The sequence below is a fragment of the Artemia franciscana genome, chromosome 11, assembly GCF_032884065.1.
Source record: "Artemia franciscana chromosome 11, ASM3288406v1, whole genome shotgun sequence".
Taxonomy (NCBI): Eukaryota; Metazoa; Arthropoda; class Branchiopoda; order Anostraca; family Artemiidae; genus Artemia; species Artemia franciscana.
In genome coordinates, this window is record NC_088873.1 from 47,129,046 (window position 1) to 47,144,253 (window position 15,208).

The 15,208-nt window shown below is 31.9% G+C and overlaps 1 protein-coding gene and 1 long non-coding RNA gene across 2 annotated transcripts in view; both read left to right on the plus strand.

Annotated features, from left to right (window-relative positions):
- Positions 1-14,429, plus strand: LOC136033309 (uncharacterized). The gene is made up of 3 exons (XR_010618903.1): positions 1-135; positions 10,700-10,795; positions 13,532-14,429. It is a non-coding gene; the product is annotated as an uncharacterized LOC136033309 (long non-coding RNA).
- LOC136033310 (chondroitin sulfate proteoglycan 4-like) overlaps positions 1-15,208 on the plus strand; it is a gene marked incomplete in the record, with an annotated part of 437,436 nt that overhangs the window by 176,096 nt on the left and 246,132 nt on the right.

Here is a 15,208-nt window from a genome sequence, read left to right on the forward strand (position 1 = left end):
TTTTCAAGCGATTCTAGCTATAAGACTCAGGATATTACGGCTCGGTTGCAATTGTTGACATTACATTTTCCTAAGTTGAAAATTATTTGGTCTCCCAGTCCATATGCGACGGCTGAGATATTTGAAGAGTTGAAGGTATGATTTTTTGTTTACTATACCTGCAGTTATTCCAAATTATTAAAAAATTTAAATATAAAATTAAATATATTTATAACCTTGACCTATATATATAACCTATAATATATTTATTTATTTATAACCTAAAATTAAATATATTTATAACCTTGGGGTAATTCCTAAAAAGAGAAATGCCGAAATTTTAAACGAATTAAATTTTGAAATGTTAATATTTGCCTATGTTCCTACATTGACAACTTTGTATGTATTCCTACAAAGTTGTCAATATTTTTGCGTAAGTTTTGCTTTGTCAATGTTCTTATCGTTTTTCCATCTCTTTTTTCATACTCCTTTTAGTGAGTTTTTGTTATATACGGAAGGTAACAATAATTAATTATTTTTATGATTAACAATATTTGTTACTTTTGAATAATTCCTAACAAAGAAATACCATAATTTTAAAAGAGATTTAGATTTAAAACATTACTTTTTTGCATATGCTCTTAAATTAGGGAATATACTGATAATAATATATTTTTTACTTTAGTAAAAAAAACTCCAGTTAAAAATCGAAATATATCAAACAGTTCAAACACGTTATATCAGTATATCAAACACGTTCGGATGATCGCTTTCTCGCGATTGCTTGTAATTCTCAGTGCCGCTTATCTTTTAACATCATATTTCCTTATTCTCGCTGTGGTATATCCTTTAGCCGTATATTTCTTTGTTCTTCACCTCTGTTTTTTAGTAGTTTGAATTCTTGTTGCCGCTTTTCTTCGAACCGTATGTTACTTTGTTCTTTACTTTTGTTTTGAATCGTTTTAATTGTTGCTGACATTCTGACTGTATATATTTATTCTTCATACCTGAGCTGCTCGGATTGGTCTAGCCACGTATTATTGTCTAGGTTGTTCATTCGCCCTCTGGGCATCAAGAAACTACTTAAGGCTCCTTTTGTAAATAGACGAATTACCATGGGAAAAATACGAGATCAAACAGTTCGTGGTAACGAACTGTCGTAAGGAGCGACCCGGCTCAATAGTAACCAAAACTCTAAAAAATGCAATTTTGATACCAATAGCTACATCAAAAGAATCGCATTTTAATGCTGATTTTAAATATATAGGTTTCATCTAGTTTAATCTTACCCATCAAAAGGTACGAGCCTGAGAAAATTCGCCTTATGTTAGAAAATAGGGGGAAACAACCCCTAAAAATCATAGAATCTTAACTTGAAGTTTCAAGCTCTTATCTACAAAAATGTGGAATTTTGTATTTTGCCAGAAGGCAGATCACGGATGCGTGTTTATTTGTTTCTTCTTTGTTTTTTTGTTTTTTTTTCCAGGGTTGATCGTATCGACCCAGTGGTCCCATAATCTTGCGAGAGGGCTCATTCTAACAGAAATGAAAAGTTCTAGTGCCCTTTTTAATTTACCAAAAAAAAATTGCAGGGAACCTAGGCCCCCTCCCACGCTAATTATTTTCCTAAAGTCACCGGATCAAATTCTGAGATAGCCATTTTATTCAGCGTAGTCAAAAAGCCGTATAACTAATTTTTGGGGACGACTTACTCCCCCACATTCCCCGTGGGAGGGGCCACAATTTACAAACTTTGACCAGTGCTTACATATAGTAATGGTTATTTGGAAGAGCACAGACGTTTTCTGGAGGATTTTTAGGTTGAGGGGGGGAGGGGGGGGGGGTTTGAGAAGAGGGGGATATGTTGGGGGAACTTTCCTTGGAGGAATTTTTCATGGGGGAAGAAAAGTTTCATGAAGGGAGAGCAGAATATTCTAGCATTATAAAAAAAACAATGAAAAATAAATATAAAAAAGTTTTTTTCAACTGAAAGTAAGGAGAAGCATTAAAACTTAAAACGAACAGAAATTATTACGTGTATGATGGGCTCACCTCCTCCTAATACCTCGCTCTTTACGCTAAAGCATTTTTAGTAATTTCAACTATTTATTCTACGGGCTTTGTGATTCAGGGGTCATTATTAAGAAATTGGGACAAGATTTAAGCTCTAGTGTAAAAAGCGAGGTAATGACGAGGGGGTGAATCCCTTCATATACGTAATAAAAAAATGAGAATACAGAAGTTCGTTACGTAAGCTAATTTGTAAGTTACGTATATCTTTTACTAATAAATATTCGTAACAAATTAAAAGTTCTAGTTGCCTTTTTAAGTAACCGAAAAATCGGAGGGCAACTAGGCCTCCTCCCCCGCTCCTTTTTTTTGCAAAATTACTCGATCAAAACTACGAGAAAGCCAATTAGCCAAAAAATAAATATGCAAATTTCGTTTTAATTATTCATCTGCGGAGAGCCAAAATCGAAACATGCCTTGATTCTAAAACGTTCCGAAATTAAACAAAAAAAAAGGTTTTTTTTAACGGGAAGTAAGGAGCTACATTAAAACTTAAAACGAACAGAAATTACTTCGTATATGAAAGGGCTGCTTCCTCATCAACGCCCCCCTCTTTACGCTAAAGTTTTTTACTGTTTTGAAAAGTAGAATTAAGAGAAAGAGTCAAACTTTATATTTTTTTTTTATTTAATATGGAACTAGAATGATATCCAAACTCATTCTCTAAGATACATTATGCTTCCTGACACAGGCCGGTGCTCACCTAGTGATACACATGAATCAATTTCTCTTTTAACAGTTTACAATTATATATATATATATATATATATATATATATATATATATATATATATATATATATCGCGCCACCCCAAAGCCGATGAAGATGCTCAAAGAGTATATGCCAAAATACTTGCTGCTGATAGAGAAAGTCAGAAAAGAAAGCGTGCCGAGGAATCAAAAGAACAGCAAGGAAACAGGCTTGAGGCTAAAGAACGCAAAACCGCGCAGTTAGATGAAGATCCACCTGGACAGCGAGAGTCAAAACATATCAAAACTGAAAATGATAGCGATGATGATTGGGTTATGATAGCGATGATGATTGGGTTTGGCATCTTGACTTGGATAAGGTCATCAATGCCTACCAGATTTTAGTTAAAAAAACAAAGGTTCGGCGATATGTATTTCATAGTGAAGCTGAAAAATAAAGAAGAAAAAGAAAACTGAAAAAAGAAAAAATGTAAAAAACTAAAAAATACTAAAAAGAAAAAACACTCAAAGAGAAATTACAGACCGGGACACAAATGACGACCGGGACAGAGGGAATATAAATAACGACCGGGACACTCAAGGAGAAATTACAGACTGGGATACCGGGACACAAATGACGACCGGGACACAGGCAATATAAATGACGACCAGGACACAGGTATTTAAGAATATCGTTCAAAGACAAATTTTTAATTGTAAGAACCTACAATGGCAACACCCGAGGAAGCTGCTCAAAACGAATGTATTCACGCCGAAGTAGCTGAGTTGGTAAAGCGTTATGTTTCAGGTTCTAGGTCCGAGAGGCTCCAGGTTTGAACCTTGGCTTTAGCATTAATACAAAAGAAGAAAAAAACGAAAAAAGGTAAAAACTACAAAAAAACTAAAAAGAAAATATATATACGCGCGTATATTACGCGCGCGGGGGGGCTTGGGGGTGGGGGCGTGAAGCGCCCCCACCAACTAGGTGTTGGGGTGGCGCGAAGCGCCACCCCAACAGCTAGTATATATATATATATATATATATATATATATATATATATATATATATATATATATATATATATATATATATATATATATATATATATATATACTAGCTGTTGGGGTGGCGCTTCGCGCCACCCCAACACCTAGTTGGTGGGGGTGCTTCGCGCCCCCCCAAGCCCCCCCGCGCGCGTAAGTCGTTTACGCGCCATATTAGTTACGCGCCATTGTAGTTGTGTCCCTATGTCCCACCTGTGAATATAGATAGATATATATATATATATTATATATATGTTTTTAACTACGTAAAACTTGCGAATATACAACATTCTTTGCTGTCCCATTGTCTGTGCATATAAATAGATTGTCAGGTTTACCGACTCTTGAACATGCAACATATAATGGTCCATGGGAAAACAATCCGTATTCAGATCTATACCTCATGATTCTAGTGATTGCCCTTGAGCCTTGTTGATGTTGATTGCTAATCGACCATTCCCTGTCCCGGTGTCCCGGTCGTCATTTATATCCCCCTGTGCCCCCCGGCGTCCCCGTTGTAGTTGTGTCCCTGTGTCCCGGTCTTCATTTATATTCCCTGTGTCCCGGTCGTCATTTGTATCCCGGTGTCCCGGTCTGTATATACATTCGTTTTTTAGTTTTGTTTTTCTCCTTTATTTTTTTCCTTTTTTTTCTTTTTTAGTTTATTTAGATTTTAGATTTTTTAGTTTTCTTATTAGTTTTTAGTTTTTTTTTTCTTTTTAGTTTTTTTGTAGTTTTTACCTTCTTTTTAGTTTTGTTAGTTTTTTTTTTACTTATGTCCTGGTCGTCATTTATACTCCCTGTGTCCCGGTGCTTTGTTGATTGCTAATCGAACATTCCTTTTGTCCTGGTCGCTTTCTCTTTGAGTGTCGTCATTTATTTTTTTCTTTTTTAGTTCTTTTAGTTTTTACCTTTTTTAGTTTTTTTTAGTTTTTTAGATGAAAATTTTTTTTAGTTTTTTCCTTTTTTTCTTTTTAGTTTTTTATTGGTTTTTACCTTTATTTTAGCTTATTTTTCAGTTTTTTCCTTTTTTTTAGTTTTTTTTTTAGTTTTTAGTTTTTTTAGTTTTTTACCTTTTTTTAGTTTTTTTAGTTTTTTAGTTTTTTAGCTTTTTATTTTTTTTATTAGTTTTTAGTTTTTTTTTGTAGTTTTTGCCTTTTTTTAGTTTTTCAGTTTTTTCTTTAGTTTTTAGTTTTTTACCTTTTTTAGCCTAACCAGGATTTGAACCTGGGACCTTCATTCTCCGTTCTGACACCCTCTCTCACCGAGTTAATGTGTAAGGTTAATTAAACTCGGTTAATTTTAACCGAGTTAAAATTAATGTGTTTTACAATATACTAAGCATCGTCATAACAAAAATGACGACAAATATATATATATATATATATATATTATATATATATATAAATATATATATATATATATATATATATATATATATATATATATAAAAAAATAAGTTGTCTGTGTGTGGATCTGTGGATGGATCAGGTGACGTCATGTTTGTTCGCATATGACGTCTGAATTATTTCACACTAATACAAAAGAAGAAAAAAACTAAAAAAGGTAAAAACTACAAAAAAAAACTAAAAAGAAAAAAAAACTAAAAAAGCTAAAAAACTAAAAAAAACTAAAAAAAGGTAAAAATCTAATAACTAAAAAAAAACTGAAAAAAATAAAAAAAGGCAAAAACTACAAAAAAAATAAAAACTAATAAAAAAACTAAAAAAGCTAAAAAACTAAAAAAACTAAAAAAAACTAAAAAAAGGTAAAAAACTAAAAAAAACTAAAAACTAAAAAAGAAAAAAACTAAAAAAAAGGAAAAAAACTGAAAAATAAAAGAGAAAAAGAAAACTAAAAAAATATGAATAAATATATATAAAAATAAGTTGTTTGTGGGTTATGTCTGTCTGTCTGTCTGTCGAGTGACGTCGTGTTTGTCCGCATATGACGTCTGAATCATTTCACACTAATACAAAAGAAGAAAAAAAACTAAAAAAGGTAAAAACTACAAAAAAAACTAAAAGAAAAAAAACTAAAAAAGCTAAAAAACTATAAAAAAACTAAAAAAAGGTAAAAAACTAAAAACTAAAAAAAAACTGAAAAAACTAAAAAAAGGCAAAAACTAAAAAAAAACTAAAACTAATAAAAAAACTAAAAAAGCTAAAAGACTAAAAAAACTAAAAAAACTAAAAAAAGGTAAAAAACAAAAAAAAACTAAAAACTAAAAAAGAAAAAACTAAAAAAAAAGGAAAAAAACTGAAAAATAAGAGAAAAAGAAAACTAAAAAAATATTAATAAATATAAAAAATATAAATATAAATATAATATAAATTAGCAATCAACAAAGCACCGAGACACAAATGACGACCGGGACACAGGGAGTATAAATGACGACCAGGACATAAGTAAAAAAAAAAAATTAAATAAACTAAAAATATGGTAAAAACTACAAAAAAACTAAAAACTAATAAAAAAACTAAAAAATCTAAAAATCTAAATAAACTAAAAAAGAAAAAAAAAGAAAAAAGGAAAAAAATAAAGGAGAAAAACAAAACTAAAAAACGAATGTATATACAGACCGGGACACCGGGATACAAATGACGACCGGGGACACAGGGAATATAAATGACGACCGGGACACAGGGACACAACTACAATGGGGACGCCGGGGGGCACAGGGGGATATAAATGACGACCGGGACACCGGGACACAAGGAATATAAATGACGCCCGGGACACTCAAAGAGAAATCACAGACTGGAACACCGGGACACAAATGACGACCGGGACACAGGGAATATAAATGACGACCGGGACACAGGGACATAACTACAAAGAGGACGCCGGGGTGCACAGGGGGATATATAAATGACGATGGCGACTCAGGGAATGGTCGATTAGCAATCACCATCAACAAAGCTCAAGGGCAATCATTAGAATCATGAGGTATAGATCTGAATACGGATTGTTTTCCCATGGACCATTATATGTTGCATGTTCAAGAGTCGGTAAACCTGACAATCTATTTATATGCACAGACAATGGGACAGCAAAGAATGTTGTATATTCGCAAGTTTTACGTAGTTAAAAACATATATATATATATATATATATATATATATATGTATATATATATATATATATATATCTATCTATATTCACAGGTGGGACATAGGGACACAACTACAATGGCGCGTAACTAATATGGCGCGTAACGACTTATGCGCGCGGGGGGGCTTGGGGGGGCGCGAAGCGCCCCCACCAACTAGGTGTTGGGGTGGCGCGAAGCGCCACCCCAACAGCTAGTATATATATATATATATATATATTTATATGTATATATATATATCTTTCTATATTCACAGGTGTGACACAGTGACACAACTGCAATGGCGCGTAACGACTTACGCGCGCAGGGGGCTTGGGGGGCGAAAAGCGCCCCCACCAACTAGGTGTTGGGGTGGCGCGAAGCGCCACCCCAATATATATATATATATATATATATATATATATATATATATATATATATATATATATATATATATATATATATATATATATATATATATATATGTATATGCATGAAAATAAGTTGTCTGTCTGTCTGTCTGTCGAGTGACGTCATTATATGACGTCTGAATTATTTCATCATATACCAATTCAAAAACGAATGTATTCAAGCGGAAGTAGCTGAGTTGGTAAAGCGTTATGTTCCAGGTTCCAGTTCCGAGAGGTTCCAGGCTCGAACCTTGGCTTTAGCATTAATACAAAAGAAGAAAAAAAACTAAAAAAGGTAAAAACTTTTAAAAAACTAAAAAGAAAATACTAAAAAAACTAAAAAAGCTAAAAAACTAAAAAAAATAAAAAAGGGTAAAAAACTAAAAACTAAAAAAGAAAAAAAAAACTAAAAAAACTAAAAAAAAGGTAAAAACTACAAAAAAAAAACTAAAAAGAAAAAAAACTAAAAACTAATAAAAAAACTAAAAACTGAAAAAGAAAAAAAAACTAAAAAAAGGAAAAAACTGAAAAATAAAAGAGAAAAAGAAAACTAAAAACCGGGACACAGGGAATATAAATGACGACCGGGACACTCAAAGAGAAATTGCAGACTGGGACACTGGGACACAAATAACGACCGTGAGATATAAATTACGATACAGACCGGGACACCGGGACACAAATGACGACCGGGACACAGGGAATATAAATGACGACCGGGACGCTCAAAGAGAAATTACAGACTGGGACACTGGGACACAAATTACAACCAGGATACTGGGAATATAAATGACGACCGGGACACAGGGACACAACTACAAGGGGGATGCCGGGGGCACAGGGGGATATATAAATGACGACGCGGACACAGGGAATGTTCGATTAGCAATCATCATCAACAAAGCTCAAGGGCAATCATTAGAATAATATCTTTCTATATTCACAGGTGGGACACAGGGACACAACTACAATGGCACGTAATATATACATATATATATATATATATATATATATATATATATATATATATATATATATAAATATATATATATATATATATACATATATATATATATATATATATATATATATATATATATATATATATATATATATATATATATATACATATATATATATATATATATATATATATATATATATATATATATATATATATATATATATAATATATATATATATATATATATATATATATATATATATATATATATATATATATATATATATATATAATATATATATATATATATATATATATATATATATGTATATATATATATATATATATATATATAATATATATATATATATATATATATATATATATATATATTCACTTAAAAATTCATAACTCATTCCTCCTCTAGAATATTGGTTAAAATAAGTACATCGCAAAGAAGCAGGGAATTCCTCAGGGGTGTTCTGACCTTTTCCAAAGGAAGTTTGGAAAACCAACTAGGTGTTGGGGTGGCGCGAAGTGCCACCCCAACAGCTACTATATATATATATTCACTTCAAAATTTATAACTCATTCCTCCTCTAGAATATTGGTTGAAATAAGTACATCGCAAAGAAGCAGGGAATTCCTCAGGGGCGTTTTGACCTTTTACAAAGGAAGTTAATTCCAGAATTCAGGACCTATTCCAGATTTCCGGTATTCTAACCAAGTCAGCATTGATTGTTTGATGACGGTTTAACAATTTCTTTATTAGAAATTTGAGAAACATACTGGTGAGAAATTAAAAACAAATTTATGCTCAAACAAATTAACATAAAATTTAATCAAACCTAAAAACAGTAAAATTTTAGTTGCCAATATCTAGATTTTACTGAGTTCCGGGAGAATTCATTTGCTAAAACTCTTAACAGATTTATTTTGTAAAACATGGAACAGGTATAAATGACTAGTACACATCGACAACCAAACTGTGACACAGTATACAGTATTAATGAACAAGAAGGAGTGCCGCCAGATTTTCCAGGGAGAATCAATTGCCACCAGGAACTTATTACCCTATTTTTATACTTTTTAATCATTTCCTTTTTTTCAGAGGAATGAAGGGCACTGCCCCATGTCCTCCCCCTTTGCTGGTGTCCATAGTTATATGAAAAAACACTCATTGGAATAAATTCTCGTGAAAACCATGAAAATGATTATGTTAATTTCCCTTTTTGTATTATAACCTCCAAAACTTGTGAGAAACATTTGAAAACCAGCCAATTAGTCTTTATCTCAACTAATAAACGACTAGAAGGTGAAAATTCTTTTAAAAAGGTCATTCATCAAGTCTAAAAGGTCAAAATCTTTTCCTTTAACTTAAGCCTTAAAAACGTTCTAGTGTTCTAAAATAGCCCTTAAGACAGCCCTGCTTAAGTACACAGCAAGATGGCTTCAGTTTTTTTCCCTTACTGAAAACAAGATATATTTTAAACATTTCTCTTTCGTAACGTTAAAAAAGCTAAAATTACTGATTTTTTTCGCCTTTTTTCTCCTTTTGGCTATATTTGGTCGTAGGCCGCCCATTCATTTTCTGGGAGGAGCCCCCTCTTGGCTCACGAGTCATATTTTCGACTTGACCTCTCTGAGCCCTGTTTTCACCATCCTACCCAGTGGTGTTTCATTTTGGGCTTAATGCCATGCTTGCATGAAACGCCTATATTATTTTTTCCAAAAGAAGTTCTGTTAATTTTTTTTTTCATTTATGTCCTGCAGTTTCTTTTTGAATATACTTGATAATATTTGGAATTGCATTTCAGCTCTGAATCACAGCTATTATAATTCATTTTGTCAAGTTTTGGAGTTTGTTATTTAGTATAAGCAATTTCCTTTGACAACACTTTTTTACAATACTTAAACACGAGGGTGGCACTAAACATATATTAGGAAAACTAACTTCTTTTTATAGCTCCTATTTTTGTTCCTATTTCTGGAAACTATTTTTGTTCTATTTTGTGTTTTTAAAATATTGTTCGTTGGCTCTAAAAAACAGAAAAATTGACTGAAATATATTAGTTACTAACAATTTTTGGGATCATTTTAATTGGGTGAGAAATTAAAAATGGACCTTCAATTGTAAGCCTACATTTAAAGCAGCATTTTAAGCTCTAAAATAGATTAAGAATGCAATAAAAAAATGTAAAACTTATAATCGGTCTGCAGTTATTTCCAAATGAAGGAATTTGCAAGTATTCTTTGAGTTATTTGAATTTCGGGTTGAAAATCCGCGAAAGCTTTCTTTATCAATATTTCGAATTGCTAGAGAATCTTAACAATTTTCAATAAAATTGTCGCTAACAATTTTTTGCTTGGACAGTGGATACTCGCATCTATTACATGCATACCATCATGTTTTAGGCATAAAATATTATAGATTCTGTTTTAACATTGTAGAAGAAAAGACCACAACCGACGCCTGAGGCTGCAGCTAGTATTACATCCGAGAATCAACCAGAATTTTCTACTGAAAGGTTTAACTCTTCTCTACATGTAAGTTCACTTTGTTATTTTGTGCAACATTGATTTTTCAACTTTTCAAAATTGATTAAAGGTTTTCAGAATTGATTTTCTTGTCAGTGTCTTAGTTGCAGCATTACGGAATACGAAAGGGAGTCACTATATGACCCACTCACCCGGTATATTAAATCTGAATTTTGTCATGAACTTTTTGATTATTTAAGTCATTTCTTCCGTGTATCAATTTCCTATGCAGAATTACCAGAGGCTTTTGAATTAAAATGGAATATTTGTGGGCATCAAGTCATGGTTAATTGTAGAAAAAGCCAAGACAGATAGTCCAATTGAGTGAGAAGCAAACCTGGCATTAATCTCCCCCTTCCATTAGAATTGTATAAAAATGATCTTAGTTGATTTGTTAATTGATATTTTGTTATTAGATAATAGATATCTGTGTACTTCACCGCAAGATTGAGTTACCATTCGATAAGGAAGATTTTGTTCTTGAGTTTTTTTTTTATTTAAATTCTTTTCTTTTCATTTTGTGATTTTGCAAAAATACTTAAAATATTTTCGAAAAAGTATGGTCTCTTTAGGTCTCCATCCCTCCATCTTTATTCTCCATCAAAATAAAAAAAAAATTATAGATCATTGTATCCATCAATTAAAATATCAAATTTCTAGAGGCTTTGTTATCTGTGTACTTAACCACAAGACGAAGATCTTGACCCCACAAGACGATATCGTTCAATAGGGAAAATTTTGTTCTTGAGTTTCTTTATTTTAGTTTTTTTTCTTTTTTTGTAATAGTGCAAAAACACCTAAAATATGTATTTAGGTTTTGAATTTTATGAATTTTTAAATTTTCATTTTCCATCAAAGTTATATCCATCACTTACTGATCTAGAAGATTATGAGGCTAAAATCGAAAGGCGAAAGGGAGTCATTATGAGATCTACCTACCCGTTATATGAGAAACTAAATTTTGTAATAAACTTTTTGATTATTCAAGGTATTTCATGCCTGTATCAATTTCCCATACACTTAGGGCTTAGTTATCTGTTTACTTAGCCACAAGACAAAGATGGAGATACCGTTCGACAGCGAAGATTTTGTTCTTGAGTTTCTTTATTTAAATTTTTTCTTTTTTTTGTAATATTGCAAAAACACCTAAAATATTGTCGAAATTTGGGGTCTCGTTAGGAATCCTGCATATCTTTATTTTCCTTCAAAATTTAAAAATACAGAATATTGCATCCACCACTTTCTGATCTAGATGGTCACGAGGCTAAAAGCGAAAGACAAAAGGGAGTCATTATGAGATCTACTTGCCCGTTATATGAGAAACCAAATTTTGTCATAAACTTTTCGATTATTCAAAGTATTTCTTGCCTTTATCAGTTTCCTATATAAAATTTCTGGAGGCTTAGTTATCTGTGTACTTAACCACAAGACGAAGATGGAGATAACGTTCGATAGCACAGATTTTGTTCTTGAGTTTCTTTATTTTAATTTTTTTCCTTTTTTGTAATATTACAAAAAACACCTAAAATATTGTCGAAAAGTAGACTCTTGTTAGGAATCCTGCATATACTTATTTTCCGTCAAAATTTAAAGAATACAGACTATTGTATCCACCACTTTCTGATTTTGATGATAATGAAGCTAAAATCGAAAGACGAAAGGGAGTCACTATGTTATCCACTCGCTCAGTGTGAAAATTAAATTTTGTCATCAACTTTTTGAGTATTTAGTGGCTGCAAAACGAAAAAGGTCTTTTCTGTTATTTTGCAAACTCTGTTCGAAAAGAAACGTATTATACTTTAAATATTAAATATTAACGACTTTAAGTCGTTACAAGAATTTCTGCTTCAAGAGTGAGATAAGTCCTTACTCCGTGACTTATCTTACTAAATGAGCGAAATTGTCAAATTTTATAGGTGGGTCTCCAGCACCACTCCCACCCCCCCTCCCAGCCCTTCGTGAAGTGTAATAATATATAACTGATCTGTTATTTGTGACTTAAATATGACTCGAATCTAGTGTGTGTTTTCTTTTCTCTTCCAATCAATAATTAACTTAATAATTAACAATAATTAACTTAAACAATAAGTGTTTAAGTTAAGGGCACAAAGATGAGTGTACAATTAACAAAACTGAAGTTGCTAGTTTTTGTTTATTTCTAAACACAAAAAAAAGTTTCTCGACGTAAATGATGAACACATCTTATAGGGACAGAAAGAAAAAGGTATAACAGGGGAATGAGTGTTATGCATGGGTTTAATTTCATTATGCTCCTTCTCACATGTCAACTGATGTCATAACCAATGATGACAATGATGACAATGATAACCAATGATGTCATGAACTTTTGTTGGAGTGCTTTGATAAGACCTTTAAAGTTTAAAATCTTGTTTTTGCTACACTATATAGTTATGAAAAGTGATGTCCTTGCAAAATTATAAAATGCTTCCTTTTGTTTTAGCCACGATGATATAAGATCCAATCCAGCTATTAATTAATGAAATTGATTTGTAGTTTACTTATCACTTGGTAATTCTTAGTAGGAATTTTGACACTAATTATATAATTATTTTGAAGTTTTCTTAAGCTAGAATATCTATAATTTCTTTAGAGATTTCTTCACACCTTCCAACTTGTCCTGGATGAAATCAGCGCTTCAAGAGGGATTCTTTTCGACAAGTTTTCCATATTGGCCTTACCATGAGGGATTGTAAAATATTTAAAAAAAAATATTTTTTTTTACAGGACTTTCTGCTTAAACTACCAGGGGTCACCCATAAGAATGTTTTTGCATTATTGAACAATGTAAAGAATCTAGCTGAATTGTGTTCGCTCAGTCAAGTAAGTCATTTCAATTTCACGTACCTTTTTGTCTGCAATCTATTGGGCAAGTTCTAGCTAGTGTTTATATAAAAATATATTGCTGTGAACATGGCCGTCTTTGAAGCTTTTTAGTTGTTCATATTCATCAATATAAAAAAATACAGTACGAATAATGGATTCAGAGAGTTAAATGTCCACAGGGCATGACAGATTTCCATCAAGTGTTTTTCTTTCCTTGATATCAACTCGCGCCTAGCAAATGGCTTAAAAGATTTAAATTTTTTTCAGTCGCACCCTTGACAATTTTTGACTCATGTAATATGCGTTCTGTGGGCAGTTTGTTTTTTTTAGAAAGGGTTTTTTAGAAATCTTGTTCACCTGATATTGTCTGTTAAGCTACATGACTCTTTCCATTGAAATTTGCATAATATGTCTTATATGTCGAAATAGGGGATAAAATGCAATCATTAGCTAAATATTCGGTCTAGATTTTAAGCTTAAATTCCGACTTCATTACTTGGTGTTGTTACTTGCTTGATCGTAATTTGCATCTAACTAATGTCCTAAAAAACTTTTTTTTTTATCAGTTACTGTAGCAATGACATAGAAACACTTTCAAACCGTTTGAAATGCCGTAATTCTTTGGAAACTTATTTTTATTACATTTTTATGAGATTTTTTCTGTATTTTAGCCTTTGGCAAACCATATAAGGCAAAAAAATAAATCTTTTGATATTCCATCCTAATGATTTTATAGTTTTTGCTGAGAAATCTTGCTTAAAGAACTATTTAGCAGACCTCGCTTGTGTCTCCTTTAAATAACTAGAAAACATATATATATATATATATATATATATATATATATATATATATATATATATATATATATATGTATATATATATATATATATATATATATATATATATATATATATATATATATATATATATATATATATATATATATATATATCTATATATCTATATTCATAGGTGGGACACAGGGACACAACTACAATGGCGCGTAACTAATATGGCGTATAACGACTTACGCGCGGGGGGGGGGGGTCGCGAAGCGCCCCCACGAACTAGGTGTTGGTGTGGCATATATCTATATATATAATATTCTATCTATATATATATATATATATATATATATATATATATATATATATATATATATATATATATATATATATATATACAAATAAGTTGTTTGTGTGCGTCTGTTCAATGACGTCATGTTTGTCGACTGTCAACTGACGTCGTGTTTTTCGACTGACGTCATTATAAAGATTAAGGATTATGCCTTCTTGAAGTTGTTTGTCGACTGACGTCATGTTTGTCGACTGACGAAATTACAGACCGGGACACCGGGACAGAAATGACGACTGGGACACCGGGACACAGGGAATATAAATGACGACCGGGACACTCAAAGAGAAATTACAGACTGGGACACCGGGACACAAATAACGACCAGGACACAGGGAATATAAATGACGACCGGGACACAGGGACACAACTACAACGGGGACGCCGGGGGGCACAGGGGGGATATATAAATGACTAGCGGGATGTTCAAGAGTCGGTAAACCT